The sequence below is a fragment of the Ascaphus truei genome, chromosome 8 (genome assembly GCF_040206685.1).
Source record: "Ascaphus truei isolate aAscTru1 chromosome 8, aAscTru1.hap1, whole genome shotgun sequence".
NCBI lineage: Eukaryota > Metazoa > Chordata > Amphibia > Anura > Ascaphidae > Ascaphus > Ascaphus truei.
Genome location: NC_134490.1, coordinates 18,433,926 through 18,450,556, shown reverse-complemented (window position 1 = coordinate 18,450,556; position 16,631 = coordinate 18,433,926). Strand labels below are relative to the sequence as shown.

At 42.4% G+C, this 16,631-nt stretch overlaps 1 long non-coding RNA gene across 3 annotated transcripts in view; it reads right to left on the bottom strand.

The window, feature by feature from the left end:
* Positions 1-12,197, bottom strand: part of LOC142501177 (uncharacterized) — a 104,324-nt gene extending 92,127 nt beyond the window's left edge. For all 3 annotated transcript variants that reach the window (XR_012803438.1, XR_012803440.1, XR_012803439.1), the window contains exons 1-2: positions 11,248-12,197; positions 9,630-9,759 (exon numbers count right to left, since the gene is read on the bottom strand). This is a non-coding gene — a long non-coding RNA (uncharacterized LOC142501177). The remainder of the gene's footprint in view (positions 1-9,629; positions 9,760-11,247) is intronic.
* Positions 12,198-16,631: the final 4,434 nt, after the last annotated feature.

Genomic DNA, 16,631 nt, shown 5'->3' with positions numbered 1-16,631 from the left:
GGTCTTATAATTAAAGTGGCTCAGAGGCAAGAGTGCAGCAGCTGTACTTATGGAAAGACAAAGGTTAGAGAGGAGGACCTTTAGTATAGTGGCAATTTATCACAAACATGGCAAATGTTGTTTTTTGGATTCTTTTGAAGATGCAACCTCCTCCCCCCCCCCCCCCCCCACCCTTCTCCTGCAGCCAAAATCACTGTGAAGTTCTCCAATAAAGTACTAGTAGACCGTGGGGGTATTGTGATTTGCGGAATTTGCAATGGATTGCAAGCTCCTCAAACCTATCTCTCTACCCCAACATGAATGTGCGTGCAGAACTTGGAGTGATAGGGTAACCTGGGAATGTCCTCACACCTCTTCCTACTCCTAAAGGCACCGCTTCCCCCCCCATCCCAACCACACAGTGACTCGCTGCTGTCGCCCAAGCTCTTATTTTTAGTCCTGTTGTTGCCACCGTCCGCCTGTGTAACCATTAGCCAGTAAGCGACTTACAAGAGGAGATAAACGTGTTAATCTCTGCAAGCCTTCCCACTCATCTGCTGCTTCTCCGTCTCAGTAGCTGTGCGCAGTAGTGTGGCTCTGTTTTCTGGTCTGAGAAAGCTGACTTTATCCGCAATCTCGGGCCGTGATGGCCAGAACATCAGGGGGGAGCGCTCCCCAAGGTGTTACTACAGAATGTTAAACAAGAAAGCATGGATTGAGGGTTGGCCATGGAGAGGATGTGAGTGTGAAGGGATTATGTGATGAGTTTGAGAACAATTATTGGTTGTATGAACCTAAAGTTTGCAGAATGAATGACAGGGGGAACACTGAGCAGTTTACCAACACTGTCCTTGGAGATGGGCTTGTAATTCATAGAATACAATTGTTCTGCCTCTCTCCATCCCAACAGTGACACTTATTTTCTATCCGTCACCTTTTTTGAGACCTGAACAATTAGCTCAGGGGTTCTCAATTCCAGTCCTCAAGATCCCCCCAACAAGTTAGTCTACGGCACAGATTATACACTCCGCTTGCTAGCAAGAGTGCAAGCTCCTATCCCTGCGTATAGTGCTGGCGGCGATGCGGGGGCGTCACGAAACTGGTTTGCCCATATTGGCTCACATGACGCTGAATTCACGCGGCAGCCGCCTGATAAGACAAAATTTGTCTCCTTAAAACGCTGCCGCGTCAACGCGCCTCTTGGCCTGCAGGCGCGCAGGCACTTGGCTAACTGCTATAGCCAATTACTGAGCTGTGCTTGACTCGCAAGCGCGCGTATGCAGCAACTCCTCCACTATAAACTTGGCCTAAGACTGAGCCACCTGTGTTGAAGCTGGGATATCCTTAAAATCTGACTTGTTGGGGGGCGTCTTGAGGATTGGCGTTCAGAACCCCTGAATTAGCTTATGATTTGTGCTGTTGTGAAAAGTTAACCAGCCCAGTCTAACTGATTCATCTTGCTTGCAAATCACCAGAGATTACGCACTTGATGTCCTTTAGAAGGCAGGAGGTATCCATGGTTCTCCGTAACCCCAGTAAGACACTAAAGCAGCAGTCCTTGCTAAAAGCTTATGAGTTTAACTCCTATAATGTTATCGCTTGTCAGCACATTCACATGTCTCAGACAGGTCTGTGACCCGGCTTTTCACCATCATCTCCTAGCATACAGTGCTTCCACTGCAGCCAGGGATTCTGGGAAATGACATGCAAATGAGCAGTTTCACCTTTTGCGTCAAATCCACTTTAACATGAAGCCCTATAAGCGTATGCCTGCTGTATTACACAGCTTTTCAGCACAGTCTGGGTTAATAAGTGCAGTGCCAGTAACCCTACTCACAGATGGCTGCCTCAACCTTTTTGGGTCTCATCAGTTGCTGGTTATACTTATCTTGCAATGTGACGTTAGAATAGGTTTCAATATAATGTTAATATCATGCCCCTCTGAGCATGTCCTGCTCTTGTATGATATTCTTAATCCACAGCTCATGAGGTTCCCATGGTAACCTTTTACATTGGGCTCTGGGGAAATCTCCATTTTAACCTCCCAGATACTTGGGGAATTATATCTTCTGATGGAGTATCAAATTTAAAAAATAAAAACCGAGTTGGAAAGGGCAAGAAGAGATTTCTTTAAGGAAGTGAAACTAGGAAAGACTGAAGATCAGCACGGACTGCTGCATGAAAGGATGATGCTCATAATTGTATAGTATTTGCAAGTACTGAGCAAATGTGCTGTTTTAACTATGGAAGTACTGAACATGTAATTAAAGCCCGGGAAGAGAGGAAAAGCCTTGGAACTGCAGCAGGTGAGCAGCGTGAGACTGAACCCAGGGAGTCTTTCTGACTGACTAAGGCCAGGTCCCCGCTGGCTGCTGCAGCGCCTCCTATGGCGGGAGCTCAATAGGGCCTGGCCCACTGCAGACGGCCAGTTTTTCCTGCAGACAGGAAAATTGTGATGAATACCAGCGACGGAGCGCTAGGCCACGCCCCCGGCGGTTCAGCCATTGAGGGCGAACCTGCCGGGTGACGTGGCCTTGCCACCCTCACTCTCCCGTCACGCCCCCCCCCCTGTCTTTTCCCCCCTGCAGCTCACTGCAGCCCGGGGGACTCGGCTGCAAGTGCCGCCAGCCTGGCAGGCGCGGATGCAGCGCTGACAGCGGGGCCGTAGCCATAGTGAACAAAATGGAGGCTGAACCTAACAGAGCTAAATACCCAACCTCCGAAAATACAACCGCAACACACTGCAAACAAATGCCCCATTAAACCTGAGACGCTCAGGCGAGCCAGGAAACTGCTAAAAGAGTCAGCCTGTTGGAAGAACAGAAAGGGGGAATAAATGCCTAAACTGAGAGGTCAGTACAGAGAAGTGGCTTTAAGCGCGAGTGCTACTGTTTATTCACCCAGCACAGACTGTGACCCCTTTCTCCCTCTGACACCCCATCTTCCAGCACTGGGGGAGATGAGAGCGGTCACTCTGAATGTGAGAGCAAGGCAGGGACTGATTCCCAGAGCTCTCTGCATGCTGATCAGAAGATGACCGCAGGATATACCTTGAAAAATATTAATAAGTATGTGCATGATATATAAAGCTGGGCATGGTATCGCAGACCGTGTGGAGCTAACAGACTGCCTTAAGGCCGTGTTTGCGTCCTTGTGGCGTGTGCACCCCTAGGAACGCCCCGCATGGCCAGGGAAAGCACCCGTTTACCGCACAGCCTCTGCACGTGCGAAGGCACAATGGCCCAGACTTAGTAAGGCTAGGTCCCTGCTGCAGCCGGCGGCCGCGTGCTCGCCTCTCACCAGCCCCATACCTCCTCCCTAGCAGTCCCCGGTGACTACTCGCTTCCTGGCTTACTGCATACTGTGACGTGTCAGCCTGCAGGGGATTATACTGGATTGTGTGTTCCCGTGCTGCGACGCGTCAAATGGTGCGCCAGAGAGCCAATAATAATAGCATGTTCTTGTATAGCACTGCTAGTTTTATGTAGCGCTTTACAGAGACATTTTGCAGGCACAGGTTCCTGCCCCGGGGAACTTACAATCTATGTTTTTTGTGCCTGAGGCACAGGGAGATAAAGTGACTTGCCCAAGGTCACAAGGAGCCAACACCGGGAATTGGACCAGGTTCCCCTGCTTCAAACTCCGTGTAAGTCAGTGTCTTTACTCACTGCGCCACTCCTTCTCCAATGAGGGGAGATCGCCAGTAGCCAGGCATGAACAGGAGAGTTGGGTGGATCCTTCCTCAAGTGCACACTTGTAGCATGCTGATGGTGAGCGGATCCTTCACTTGGAACAGAAAATTAAATGTGTGTCATGGCCGTGCCCACCCGACCTGTTTTGGCCACGCCCCCCCCACGCCTAAAGAAAGCTGCCTGCAGATCGCGGTGACGCGACGTGCACGCACTGCCAGGATGCAAGGCGGGTGTGCCGGCGCGTGCAGCGGGACCTCAGCCTAAGGCCGTGCTTATAGTGACGGCGACGCGAATTAGCTCGAAAACAAACGCATTGCCGCCACCGCGTGCGCTTATAGTGCACGCGACGGCGACAAGCGACGGCGACGTTGCGAAAACCTGCCGCCGGCAAAATTTGGTTTTTCAAGGGCCGTCGCGTCTCGTGACGGCCCTTGAACAAATCAAATAGCGGGAATCCTGCGATGCAGCCGACCGGCGAAAGATAAGTTTCGCCGACGGCGACGGGGGACGTCACCCATCGTATCGCCGTCGCCATCGGCGGCACTATAGGCAAAGCCTAAGGAGCGGTGTGGCAATGCAGAAAACTTTTCCTGATTTAGGAATTATGTAAATTCAGACCCTTGTTTTTTTGTGTGTGTGTTATTAAAGAGCTTCAGAGTCTGTGTAACATTTTTCTGTGGCGGAGGTATGAGTTGTTTCAGCAGCGATCCCATAACTGCGTCCACCTACATAGCTGACGGAAACAGAAGGGTGGTTATGGTTTAAAGAGTGAATGGTGGTTTAATGAGTGAAATTAAGTGGGCTCGCCCCAGGCATGGTAAGGGGCCTGCGGGTGTGAGGTGGCGTTAGGGTTTCCTACTCCTGGATTGGTTTACCTTGCCTCTTGACTGTTAGGCAGAGGTACGTTGGAACGTTAGAAAGCAAGGTATAGTTGATAGATATTATTATTATATAATATATATTGCAAAATTATATACATTTAAAAGCGGCAATTCTCCCCCCCCCCCCCCAGACTTTTTTTATTCTCTTACTTGCTTAACTACGTAAACTCAGGGAAGCTTTTCATTGTAAATGTAATGCTGGGTTATTTAATAATTGAAATGAATATTAAAAAGTTGCTTGCAAACCTGTTGGACTGTAAGGTTTGGGGAGCCCCGGTGAGGTCGCGCGTTCTGGTGGGGGCTGAGATTGACCTATTTGTTTTGAACTAGAGAATTAAACGGCACAAAGAAGAGTGATTTGGTTAAAGGACTCAAATGAAAGCGAGATTAAGGAGTGTGAAGATCAGAAAGTATGCTGTGAAATGATATACAGAGCCATTCTGAAAAGAGGTCTGCAGTGGCGTTAATACAGTCTTCGTGGCAACTTCTTTGTGATCTCCAGTGTGATCCCCCTGATGAAGGGGGAGAGTTTGAGACATTTTAACATTTTAATGAACGGACTTTTTGCCCAAAGAGTTTGCTCAATTTGAAGGGACGAGAAATTGATGGGCTGTAAATTGATTTTATTTCTTTATTTTTTAATACACATTTCTGGACCCATAGATCTTCTAAATCTAAAGGAATCATCCTGGAATGGATAACTACCTTTTTAGGTTGTCGGCGTGCAGTGATTTCTGCCCCAAAAAGCAGAATTAACACACACGTGTGTGTGTGTGTGTGTTAACATTTTTTCCCTTAAGACTTCGTGCTCTGTCATTGGCTTTATAGCGAATCCTGATCAAGCCTGCTGCATTCCAAATAGGAGTACTTTTGCTAATATTTTTTTTTTTGTCAAGGGATTAAATGGTTGCTATAAATTGTTTAGTGTGGGCTTTATCCCTCTGGACCACGAAACGGTTGCATACTTTTGGGTTTGGTCGTTATTTTATCTCTGCTGTTCAATTATTTAATGTATTTAGCATTCTTACAATTAATGGAGAATGGAGTATCCCATTCCGTGTTAAAAAAAAAGGTGATTAGACAAGGATGCTCCTTCTCTAGTAAGCAGGCCTGCGGATAGCTTTCCAGGGGCAGGAGACTGAAGGACCCCAGTAGGTTGTTGGGCAGGTGGTAAAGGGTGGGTTAGAGTGGTTGCTGGGGAGTGGGGGGCTGTGAGGGGGCCTGTATGTTGGATGGGGGCAGGGACATTTTAGCGGAAGCTTTTAGGATGAGCCCGGCGTAGTAAAGGAGCCGGCCGACCAAAGGTCAGGCTCTGGCATCATCCGGTCGGGCCCCTGTCTGGCACTGCCCCCTGGACAGCTGTCTCTGCTAGTTGGTTTCAGTTTACCTCACACACAGAGTTTTGACTCTGAGAAAGTATCTGCTGATGCTGATGACATCTGTGAGTAGTAATTGAAAGGAGTTCTGAGAATGACGAGATGTATATGAAGAAGTTTCAACTGCTAAAATATATGAACAATACTCTCTCCATTGGAGTAGAACAGGTTTTACATTTTTACGGTACAGGCATAATCCTACAGCAGAACTGGAGGAAGATTCAATACATGTTGCAGGAGTCAAGATGGTTAATATTCGTTATCTTTCCAAACAAAAACGTAGGGTAGAAGTTATTTATTTTTAACCACTGGTAAGCCATTAAAATGTGAGTGCAAGCTTCCAAGACCATAAAGGCATCTTGTACTCTTTGTATCCACGGGTTAGCCCCTAGAGGTATCACTAACCCACGGTAACATCCTGTAGCTTTCTGTTCGCGAGTGAGTGGCGGCTATTAGTTATCCAGTTGTGTTTGTTCCGTTGCACTGGTGCTTGTTTTTGACCTCCCACCTTTACGTTTACAAAATATTTAGAAGGTGGAATGACATTTCTTTTGGGAAATGTATTTCTGGCTTAAGCACAGTATTTTATTGCGGCTGGATGAAGGTGGTCGGGGACTGGTAGAAGACTTCTAGAGCAGAGTAGAAGACTTCTAGAGCAGAGTAGCAGACTTCTAGAGCAGAGTAGCAGCTATTTGGCGTTGTGTTGCAGAGATGATGGTTTTGGTGTAACATGCTCCTTGGGAGCTGCTTGCTTTTAAACTTCATCAGAAAGTTTAGGATATAACCCAGCAGTGTATGTATGTATGTATCCATAGAAATAGATGTTAATAATTTAGCCCTTCCTTTTGAATGATTGGGGGGGAAGCGGAGTCCTTTATTTTTCCCTGCATTTTGGAGGAGCACTAGATAATTTTTTTCTGACATTTTTTCTTTTTTTTAAATTCTTTATTTAGTGTTAGTCAGACTCCTGTGTATAAAGAAACATTCATATTCGGACTGCATAACCAAGCTGCATTCTCAACCAATTCTAATGAACAAGTCCAATAGCTGTAACATTTTGCAAATAACATTAAGTAACATATCTCACACACATCACTGCGAAATGCTCAAAGAACTAGATTGGTCATCACTAGAGTCTAGGCGCAAAGTTCACCTTTCCTGTCTCACCCTCAAATACTTTCTGGGCAAGCTACCCAGCTACCTGAACAAGCTCCTCACCCCTACCACATGCAGTACCTATCACCTGAGATCAGACTCCAAAAGACTATTCATGGTCCCAAGACTCAACAAAGTATCCGGACGTTCCTCCTTCTCCTTCCGTGCACCCCAAAACTGGAACAACCTACCAGAGACTCTCATATCCACCACCAGCTTAAGTTCTTTCAAATCTAAGGCTGTCTCACACTTTAATCTGGTCTGTAACTGTTTCATACGCTCATAATATATATTTTCTTTAACTGTGCATGCAATGTCTTGTATATAATGTATACCTTGTTCATTTATGTAACTGTATTTGTAACCATGTATTATTTTGTTTTACTCTGTGCCCAGGACATACTTGAAAACGAGAGGTAACTCTCAATGTATTACTTCCTGGTAAAATATTTTATAAATAAATATACCGTAGTGAAAGGGAGAGAGAAAAAACTTCAAGAGCACCAAGAGAATTATAAATAAATACAAAAATATATTGTCACGTACGGCACACCTGCATATGGGACATAAGTTGATACATAACTCGCAAGTTGGCCCACTTTTCCCTTTCCGCTAAGGTTCCTCAAATGAATAATATCTCCCCTCACTACGTCCCAATATACCATTTGTCACGAACAGCACACTTGTGAGCATGTGACTTATATATGCAACCAGGGTTAATACACACGGTTGCTCTAGCCAACTCCCGTTTCTCCTGTGCAAGGTACTTCAAAATGAGTTAATATTTACCCCTTACTCGATTGCAATGATATCTACTCACTGCCACCACCCAAGAAATATCACGTGAAATTTGCCAAGTCTACGGTCCCTGTTTATTAAAGAAAAGCTATGCACTTAACACACACATCTGTGGTAGCAAAATGTGTCAAATGTAAATACTCTCTACGAAGCGTGCAAACCGTTAATTCAGAGCCCAGAGTATCACTCACTAAAGCTTTTTTAATGTATGTGTATATGTATATGTATATATAAATATAGTGCTTGTTACAGAAAAAGATTACAAGAACATAGTTATAATAAATGCAGACTAATTTCTTAAAATAAAAGTATAAAACAGAAATCCCTAAACAGTACGTTACCATGTGTCATAGGTGTTTCCCAGAGAGGTCACTGGTGTATTAAAGATGAGTTCACGTGTCTGATCCCAGACCACACCTTGCTATATTCTGATTTTGATATTACCTTGCTGAGACTTATGTAGTATTCCCCCCCGCCCACCCCTGTCATCAATCAGCCACTGGGTTGACCGTTTTAAGATTTAAGAAAAAAAAACCCTCTTGCAACGTTTAAAAGTCTGACTAAAAATATAAACGCACTCATAACTTAATTTCTCTAATATTTAGACGTGAGTCATTTCAATTGATTCAGGAGGGTTTGCAGAATGTAACCATTTTTACCGACTTGCTCTTAAGTTTGAGCGACAAATGGATATCGGTCCCTTGCCACCTCCTTAACCTTGTATAACATCCGTCTCCTTGCAACGCCTAGCGTCTAACCCCTATTATTCAGAATAGATGTCATCCCATGATAGCTTCATTTTTAATAAAGCCCTCCAACTAAGTGGTGACCTGTTAGTGAAAGTTGACTGTGATGCACATGGGATATTTCAAAGATGTTAAGGTTTTCTTTGATGCTTACAACCCAGGATCTGGCTATCGTCCACAGCCTTCTAAACTGTACATATTTCACTTGTAGTGGGCCATCAGTGCTAGGCTACCAATTCAGCCCTCTTTGTAGTTCAGCACTGACACAGTAAGAGTCTTAAACATACAATAATTGTTTTTTATGACAATTAACACCATTTCTAATCAATGTTAACCCCTGAAATACCAGATTGATTAAAAAAAAAAAAAGTAATATTGCCAACCATTTCTATTGCATATAGGCTATATTATCAAAAAGGCTTATGATGTGATTACTCACGGTCTTATCCCTACACCTCTTATCATATCTATTACAGACGTCTATTACAGACACAGTATATTGATTAGAAATGTTCAAAGTGTGCGTCGTATGTGGTCTATTCAGATTTTAGAAACCGTTATGAGAGGAGGTGGGTTATGCGCTAAAGTAATGCAAGTACTTTATAATTTAGACCTTAAACCTGAGCCCTTGATTTTTAATCCATATCTAAGTATTGAGTAGTTAAGCCTGGTTTCTCTTTTTTAGTAACCAAAGTCAAACATTTGACAAACGATTTGACCCTTTTTGACTGCATATCTGCAATTGATGTAGCTGCCAAATTAGAAATAAGATCGGTGAGGTTTGTTTATCGGTTAGTAAAGCAGGTGATGTCTGCTTTTCAATAATGGGGTTTAAAAATAAGCTTCCCTGAAAAACACTTTGGCCCATAAGTATTAAAGCAGATCTCTTAAACCGGTTTTCCCGAAGGGGCCGTATCAGAAAAGGTTTTGGAGCAGAAAGACCCACACTATTCCGCCCCCCCCAACTTAAGTGAATGGGAGTCAAGACGCGCTAACGCTCACCTTCTAGTGAATATGGGCCTTGGTTGGTGAAATTCCTTCTTCACCAAACGAAGTAATGATATGATAACCCAGGAAATCTGCTCTTTCAGATCACCATATGAATTCTGACAGGGCTTCTTCCTCCTTCCTACTTCACCGTATGAATTTGTTTGATGAAATAAAATAAAAAAATGTAAATTTTATGATAGAAATTTTACAATTTTCAAGAATATAAAACCCACTCCTAGATACAAAGTGAAGGGAGCAGAGAGGCTGGATGAAATGTTAAACCTACTTGGAGAACCATCTATAACCCACCAATCTCAAAGGAGTCTCCAAGGCAGGTCCATTAATGGGATTATTATTGCAACAAATCCTTTTTATAAATTATATTAACCAAGGAGTAATAGAAAACCTTCCCTTTTTGTACACCAGAGAAGGAAACCATTGTGTGTTTTATTTTGCCTCAGGATTTTATTTACATAATATATCTAACCTGTTGGGGTTTTTTTTTTTTTTTTTTTTTTACAAAGCAGTTTTTAAGGGGAATGGACTAGAAGTTTAAAGAACCATTTTCTCTTGATTTGGCCTTAAAGAGGCATATACATCTATATCTATATATCCCCTGCTCAGGATGCAGAGATGTGTTATGTAAGCTTTGTTTGTAGCTACTTTATAGAATTATTTTGTGATTTAGAACTTTTTCAATGTAAATGAGGAATTAAACATGCAGTTTGTGATTTCGAAGATAAATGATTTTTACAATAGAGAATACTTTGGTGCTTTTTGTGATTCTTTCTTTTTTTTCTTTTTTTTATATTCAGTAAATAATTTTTAAAGTCTCTCTCTCTCCCTCTCCCTCCCCTCTCTTTCTCTCTCTTCTCTCTCTCTCTTCTTCTCTCTCTTCCCCTCTCTCTCTTCCCCTATCCCTCTCCAGAAGCAGGAGAAACCTACAGGAGATCCATGATGGGGGGAATGTTGCTTTTGTAAGCTGCTGTCATGCCCATGAATTATTAATGGCTGACACGTTACATGTTCCCTCCGCCCTATTTACTTGTTCTGGCTATTTCCCTAGGATTTAATCTTCTTTGCACTTGACTGGAGTTTGATTATGGAATTGGCTACAGTTCCTTTCTCCACGCCAATGGCTCTTTGCACTAAATACTTCGGAATATTATTTGTAATATGCTTATCTTCCATAGCGTATCCATTACTTGGGTTATATGTGTATTAGTGTCTGCTTGTACCTTCTATCGTGTGCACATGCACACACATGCACACACATGCACACACATGCACACACATGCACACACATGCACACGCACACATGCACACATGCACACACACACACATGCACACACACACACGTGCACACACACACACATGCACACACACACACATGCACACACACACACTCACACACACACACTCACACGCAGAGACGCGCACAGACACATGCAGAGACGCGCACAGACACAAGCAGAGACGCGCACAGACACAAGCAGGGACACACGCACGTGCACACACAAATATACAAGCAGACAATAACATACACACCCCAGGTATGAAATTGGGATGTCATATATTTTTAAATCTTTATGTTACATTTTCAATCTTTTTCTTTTCTTGTCATACTCACATGGGAATTGGTGTTACATGTCGCAGATTGCTAGTGATCTTCTACAGGATTTGCCCCCGGTCACAAAGCTTTTTAAGAAGAAAATCTTTGCCCTCTTCCTCGATAGCCAAGAGGCTGCTTCCGGCTCAGAGCCAATCTGCCACTTCTGCATCCCAGTTACTCATTGGCTTTCTGGTAGCTTTCTGTTGGTGGCCATTTTACAATCTTAATTGTGTCCTTACACTCTGGGTTTAATGTTTCCTGAATATGTGAATATCTCGTATCTCCTGAAGGGTTTCTGTGATAAGACGGTGCTGATAGAGAGAGACGGGTGAGGGTGAGCGAGATTGACGGACGTTAAACAGTCACTTGGTCTTGCTGAACAAGGTTGCTTTCCATAATGTTGTATTATCATAAATTATCTTCAACTTTCTGAGATTTAGACGTTCTTTCTTATTATTGCATCTTACTACAACGTGTAGCATCCCATTAGATTCTACTGTAAAGAAGGCTCTGGTTGGCGGATGTCCCAAGGTTCAGCAAAGTATCCGTCCACTCCTCCTAAGGCCTCAGCCATGTTCCTTGCTTGCTGCCGGAAGCGCGCTAACGCGCGCTCCCGCTCAGCACTGAGCCCCTACTGCCGCAATTAGAGCGGTTTTAGTAGGGGCTCACCTGCGCTTCCGCAAGCGTGCGGAAGCGCAGGTCTTGGGGGAATTTAAAATTCTCCCGCTTGCCGGCGCGACAGGCCGGTCACGTGAGCGGTTCGCCCAATGAGGGTGAACCAGCTCCGTGACGTCACTGGCCCGCCCCCGGCCAGTGACGCGCCCGCCCCCGGCTGGCCCGCTGACGGCCCGCTGACAGCGCGTGCGGTAAGCCAGGGAAAGCACCCGCTTTCCCTGCGCCTCAGCACGCCAGCAGGGAGCATGGCCGAGGCCTTACTGTGCACCCCACAACTGGAACAGTCTGCCGGAGACTCTCACAACTGCCACCAATCTAAGTTCTTTCAAAACAAAAACGGTCTCACATTTGAATCTGGTCTTTAACTGACAAACACACACACCAACCGACCGTGTGGAACCTGTGGTAAAATATAACCGATGAAGAAAGTCCATTTATTGACACATTTCGAGAAAAGTCCTGCTTATACTTTCTTTTTGTATGATTTGAATGCCTGTTCCTTGTATTGCCTGTATATGACTATTTAAGGTTGCAAGTATATACTGCAGAACATGTTTTTGTACACACAACTTAGTGAATAATGTATGGACCATATCTCCTGAAAAAAGGATTGCAAAGAACCCTCAGTACTTATCAGATAAACACATTTATTTAATATAGTATATACAGGAGTTTGCATCTTTTATGTAGTAAGTACTCTTCCTAAACATTCCTTAATGTGTGTGGATGTAATCCGTTTTTAAAGCACCACCTAATAGTAATTGTAAATGAGATATACACCAGTATGTTTCATGAAAAACAACACCTGATGAGGTCTGTAGTGGAATTACTGCCTATATGGGTCATCTTTTCCATGTGGAGTTTGAGATGCAAACAATTGGTAGCAATACAAAGAGAGTAATTCTTGTTGAAGCTGAAAGTCCTTGTACATTAAGCAGGAGAGAGGCTGAGTGAATGTTTGTGTGTGGCAGGTTAGAGCAGTGGTTTCCAACCTTTATTTGGTTAAGAAACCCTGTAATTATATTGTGAAATTCTGCAGAACCCTAACCCTCTCTAATGGCGCGTCTGAGATCAGATGCATTGTACAATTTTCAAATGACCTGAAAATTGCAGAGAACCCTTTAGGAATGAAGTTGCCTGGGAACCCCTGTTCGAAATCACTGTGTTAGACCTATGGGGGTTTTCCGCTGTCTTTAAAGCAAAGAAGGGTGTGTAGCCGTGTTGGTCCTTTCTTCCATGTGGTAACAAAGGAGGGAAAGGGAGTAGGATGGTATAAATACCTTTTTATTGGACCAACAAGCTTTCGATCCTCTCTGGGTCCTTCATTGGGAGTGGCAGAAATACAAAAAAATATATATGTTTTTAGAGTGGTAATTGTATTACTTTAGGGCTTCAACTGGTTCATTTAGGTTCCTATACTCCCAGACCTGAGTCTGAAATCTTCAGCATAATGGGGGACACAGCAAGGAACAAAGGGAGTAATTACAGGAAATATTCCTCATTGAATATTCATTTTTGCAATATAATTTCGTGCTCAACAGATTGCTGCGTGATTACAACTGCATATGCCTCACAAGAACAGACCCCCATCATGTTTTAACATAAATCTCCATCACGTTTTCTCTTGTAATTATCCTCCCATTCAGCGGCGGGGGGGGGGGGGGCGGGGGGATGTAGCGTTTTTTTTTACCTGATACACACTGACAATGATGGTGCTAGATATTTGTGTTTTCCCCTTTTTCATATAGTTTTTTTCCGATAGCAGAAATATTAGATGGTTGTATTTATTTAGGGAACGGTCTGCGGTTCAAATGTTGCCTATAAATATAAAAAAATAAGTGCGCGCGGTCCCAAAAGTTCTTCTATGTCCCAAACGGTGTGATTAAAAGTCTCTCTGCAGCTCCTCTCTCTCCCGTGATCAGCGGGGCAAACAACCGAATACAAGCATACATATAGCAGGGCGCAAAAAGAGAAGAGAAAACACACTATTAGTATAAATTTAAAAGTAATTAATATTTATAATATGCATGAAATAACACTTACATAAAAACGGATCACAGTGAATCCAAACTGCACTGGGGGGAGCTAGAAGGAGGGGTAGATGAGAGCGCTGTATTACCACTAATGCCAGATCCCATAAACAGCTTGATGTTCTGGTAACAACGTTCCTTAGGGTCCAATTTCCAAAATCCACCCCTACACCTCGCTCAAAATACACCACAGGGAAGTTACAAACACAGCTACCCAGAGGAACGTGATAACGCTGTCTCTCGGCTGCGTGTGACGTCACCTCTACGCGTTTAGCGTCATACGACGCTTTGTCACGAGGTATGATTGACAGCATGGACGTCCAGTTAAAATACAAGAGTTCTGAACAAACCCACCAATCGGATGCATTCATTCTCCTAATACCATTATAATATTATAGCTTACCATACCTATTCAATCAGTGTTGGAACAACAATATAATGTACTCCTACAATATATATACATAGAAATACACCATTATTAACACATAAATTATTTACCACACACATTTAGAATGCTAATGTCTCATCTTAAAGTGAAACCTACAATGATATTGCTAAAACTAATAATAATAATGCACCACAGTAATATCTTTACTCTATTTCATGAAAATATGTGATCACCTAACTAATACATACTACACATGATATTAAATAAATAACAATTAATATTAATGAACAGATGTCTCACCACTCATCTTAATGATGGTGTTACTAAACTAATAACCCACAATTGTAACCTAACTCTATTTAGTGAATCTATTATATAAATGTGATCCCCTAGCCATATCCAACAAATGTAAACATCTAAAATAACTCCTATATAATAAACCCTATGTAATAAACATAATACAGGCATACCCCGATTTAAGGACACTCACTTTAAGTACACTCGCGAGTAAGGACATATCACCCAATAGGCAAATGGCAGCTCACGCATGCGCCTGTCAGCACGTCCTGAACAGCAATACCGCCTCCCTACCTGTGCTGAAGCTGTGCACAAGCGGGGAGACTATAGAGCCTGTAACACATGCGTTATTTACATCAGTTATGCACGTATATGATGATTGCAGTACAGTACATGCATCGATAAGTGGGGAAAAAGTTAGTGCTTCACTTTAAGTACATTTTCGCTTTACATACATGCTCCGGTCCCATTGCGTACGTTAATGCGGGGTATGCCTGTAACATAAATGTATATATAACCTGACAAAAATGTATAACCTGACAAAAAATGTGTAATATAGATAATCAATAGTAAATGATAAAAATTGCTAATTCACATACTGGTACATTATTCATACACTTAATTGCATATTTAATACATTTTTAACATTTGATATACACTTTTCAAGGGAGTTATTGTAAAGTAATTACTTTAAAAATGGGGCCAACTCTATCAATTCATTGAGTCCACCCGGTGACTTACTCCCTAACGTGTATATCCAATATTGTTCCCTGTGTAACAATTTTGTATCTCGAGCCCCCCTTCTAGGATCTCTTGGAACTACTTCTACACCTGTAAATTTTAGACTATTAGGTTGTCCTTGATGACAAGTCAAAAAATGTTGGGACAGATTATGAATCTTTTTCCCTTTTTCCAAATTGGATTCAGCATTTTTAATCCCATTAACATGTTCGCTGATTCTGATTTTCAGAGGCCTAATGGTCTTTCCCACATATCTTAGGTGACATGGACATGTAATGACATGTATTACAAATGATGTTACACAACTGATTAAAATGCGTGATATGATGTTCCTTATGATTTTTATCACTTATGTGTAGTATGTATTAGTTAGGTGATCACATATTTTCATGAAATAGAGTAAAGATATTACTGTGGTGCATTATTATTATTAGTTTTAGCAATATCATTGTAGGTTTAACTTTAAGATGAGACGTTGGCATTCTAAATGTGTGTGGTAAATAATTTGTGTTAATGGTGTATTTCTATGTATATATATATATATATATATATATATATATATATATATATATATATATATATATATATATATATATATATATATATATATATATATATATATATATATATTGTAGGAGTACGTTATATTGTTGTTCTAACACTGATTGAATAGGTATGGTAAGCTATAATATTATAATGCTATTAGGAGAATGCATCCGATTGGTGGGTTTGTTCAGAACTCTTGTATTTTAACTGGACGTCCATGCTGTCAATCATACCTCCTGACGAAGCGTCGTATGACGCGAAGCGCGTAGAGGTGACGTCACACGCAGCAGAGACCGCGTTATCACGTTCCTCCGGGTAGCTGTGTTTGTAACTTCCCTGTGGTGTATTTTGAGCGAGGTGTAGGGGTGGATTTTGGATATTGGAGCCTAAGGAACTTTGTTACCAGAACATCAAGCTGTTTATGGGATCTGGCATTAGTGGTAATACAGCGCTCTCATCTACCCCTCCTTGCTCCCCCAGTGCAGTTTGGATTCACTGTGATCTGTTTTTATGTAAGTGTTATTTCATGCATATTATAAATATTAATTACTTTTAAATTTATACTAATAGTGTGTTTTCTCTTCTCTTTTTGCGCCCTGCTATGTATGTCTATAATAATAATTAGAATGATAATGTGTATGAGCGGCACTTCTTGAAATGTAAAAACCTGTTAAAATTGCAAAAACTCTTTCCACAAAATTTTTGAAAGATTGTTTTTATTAACT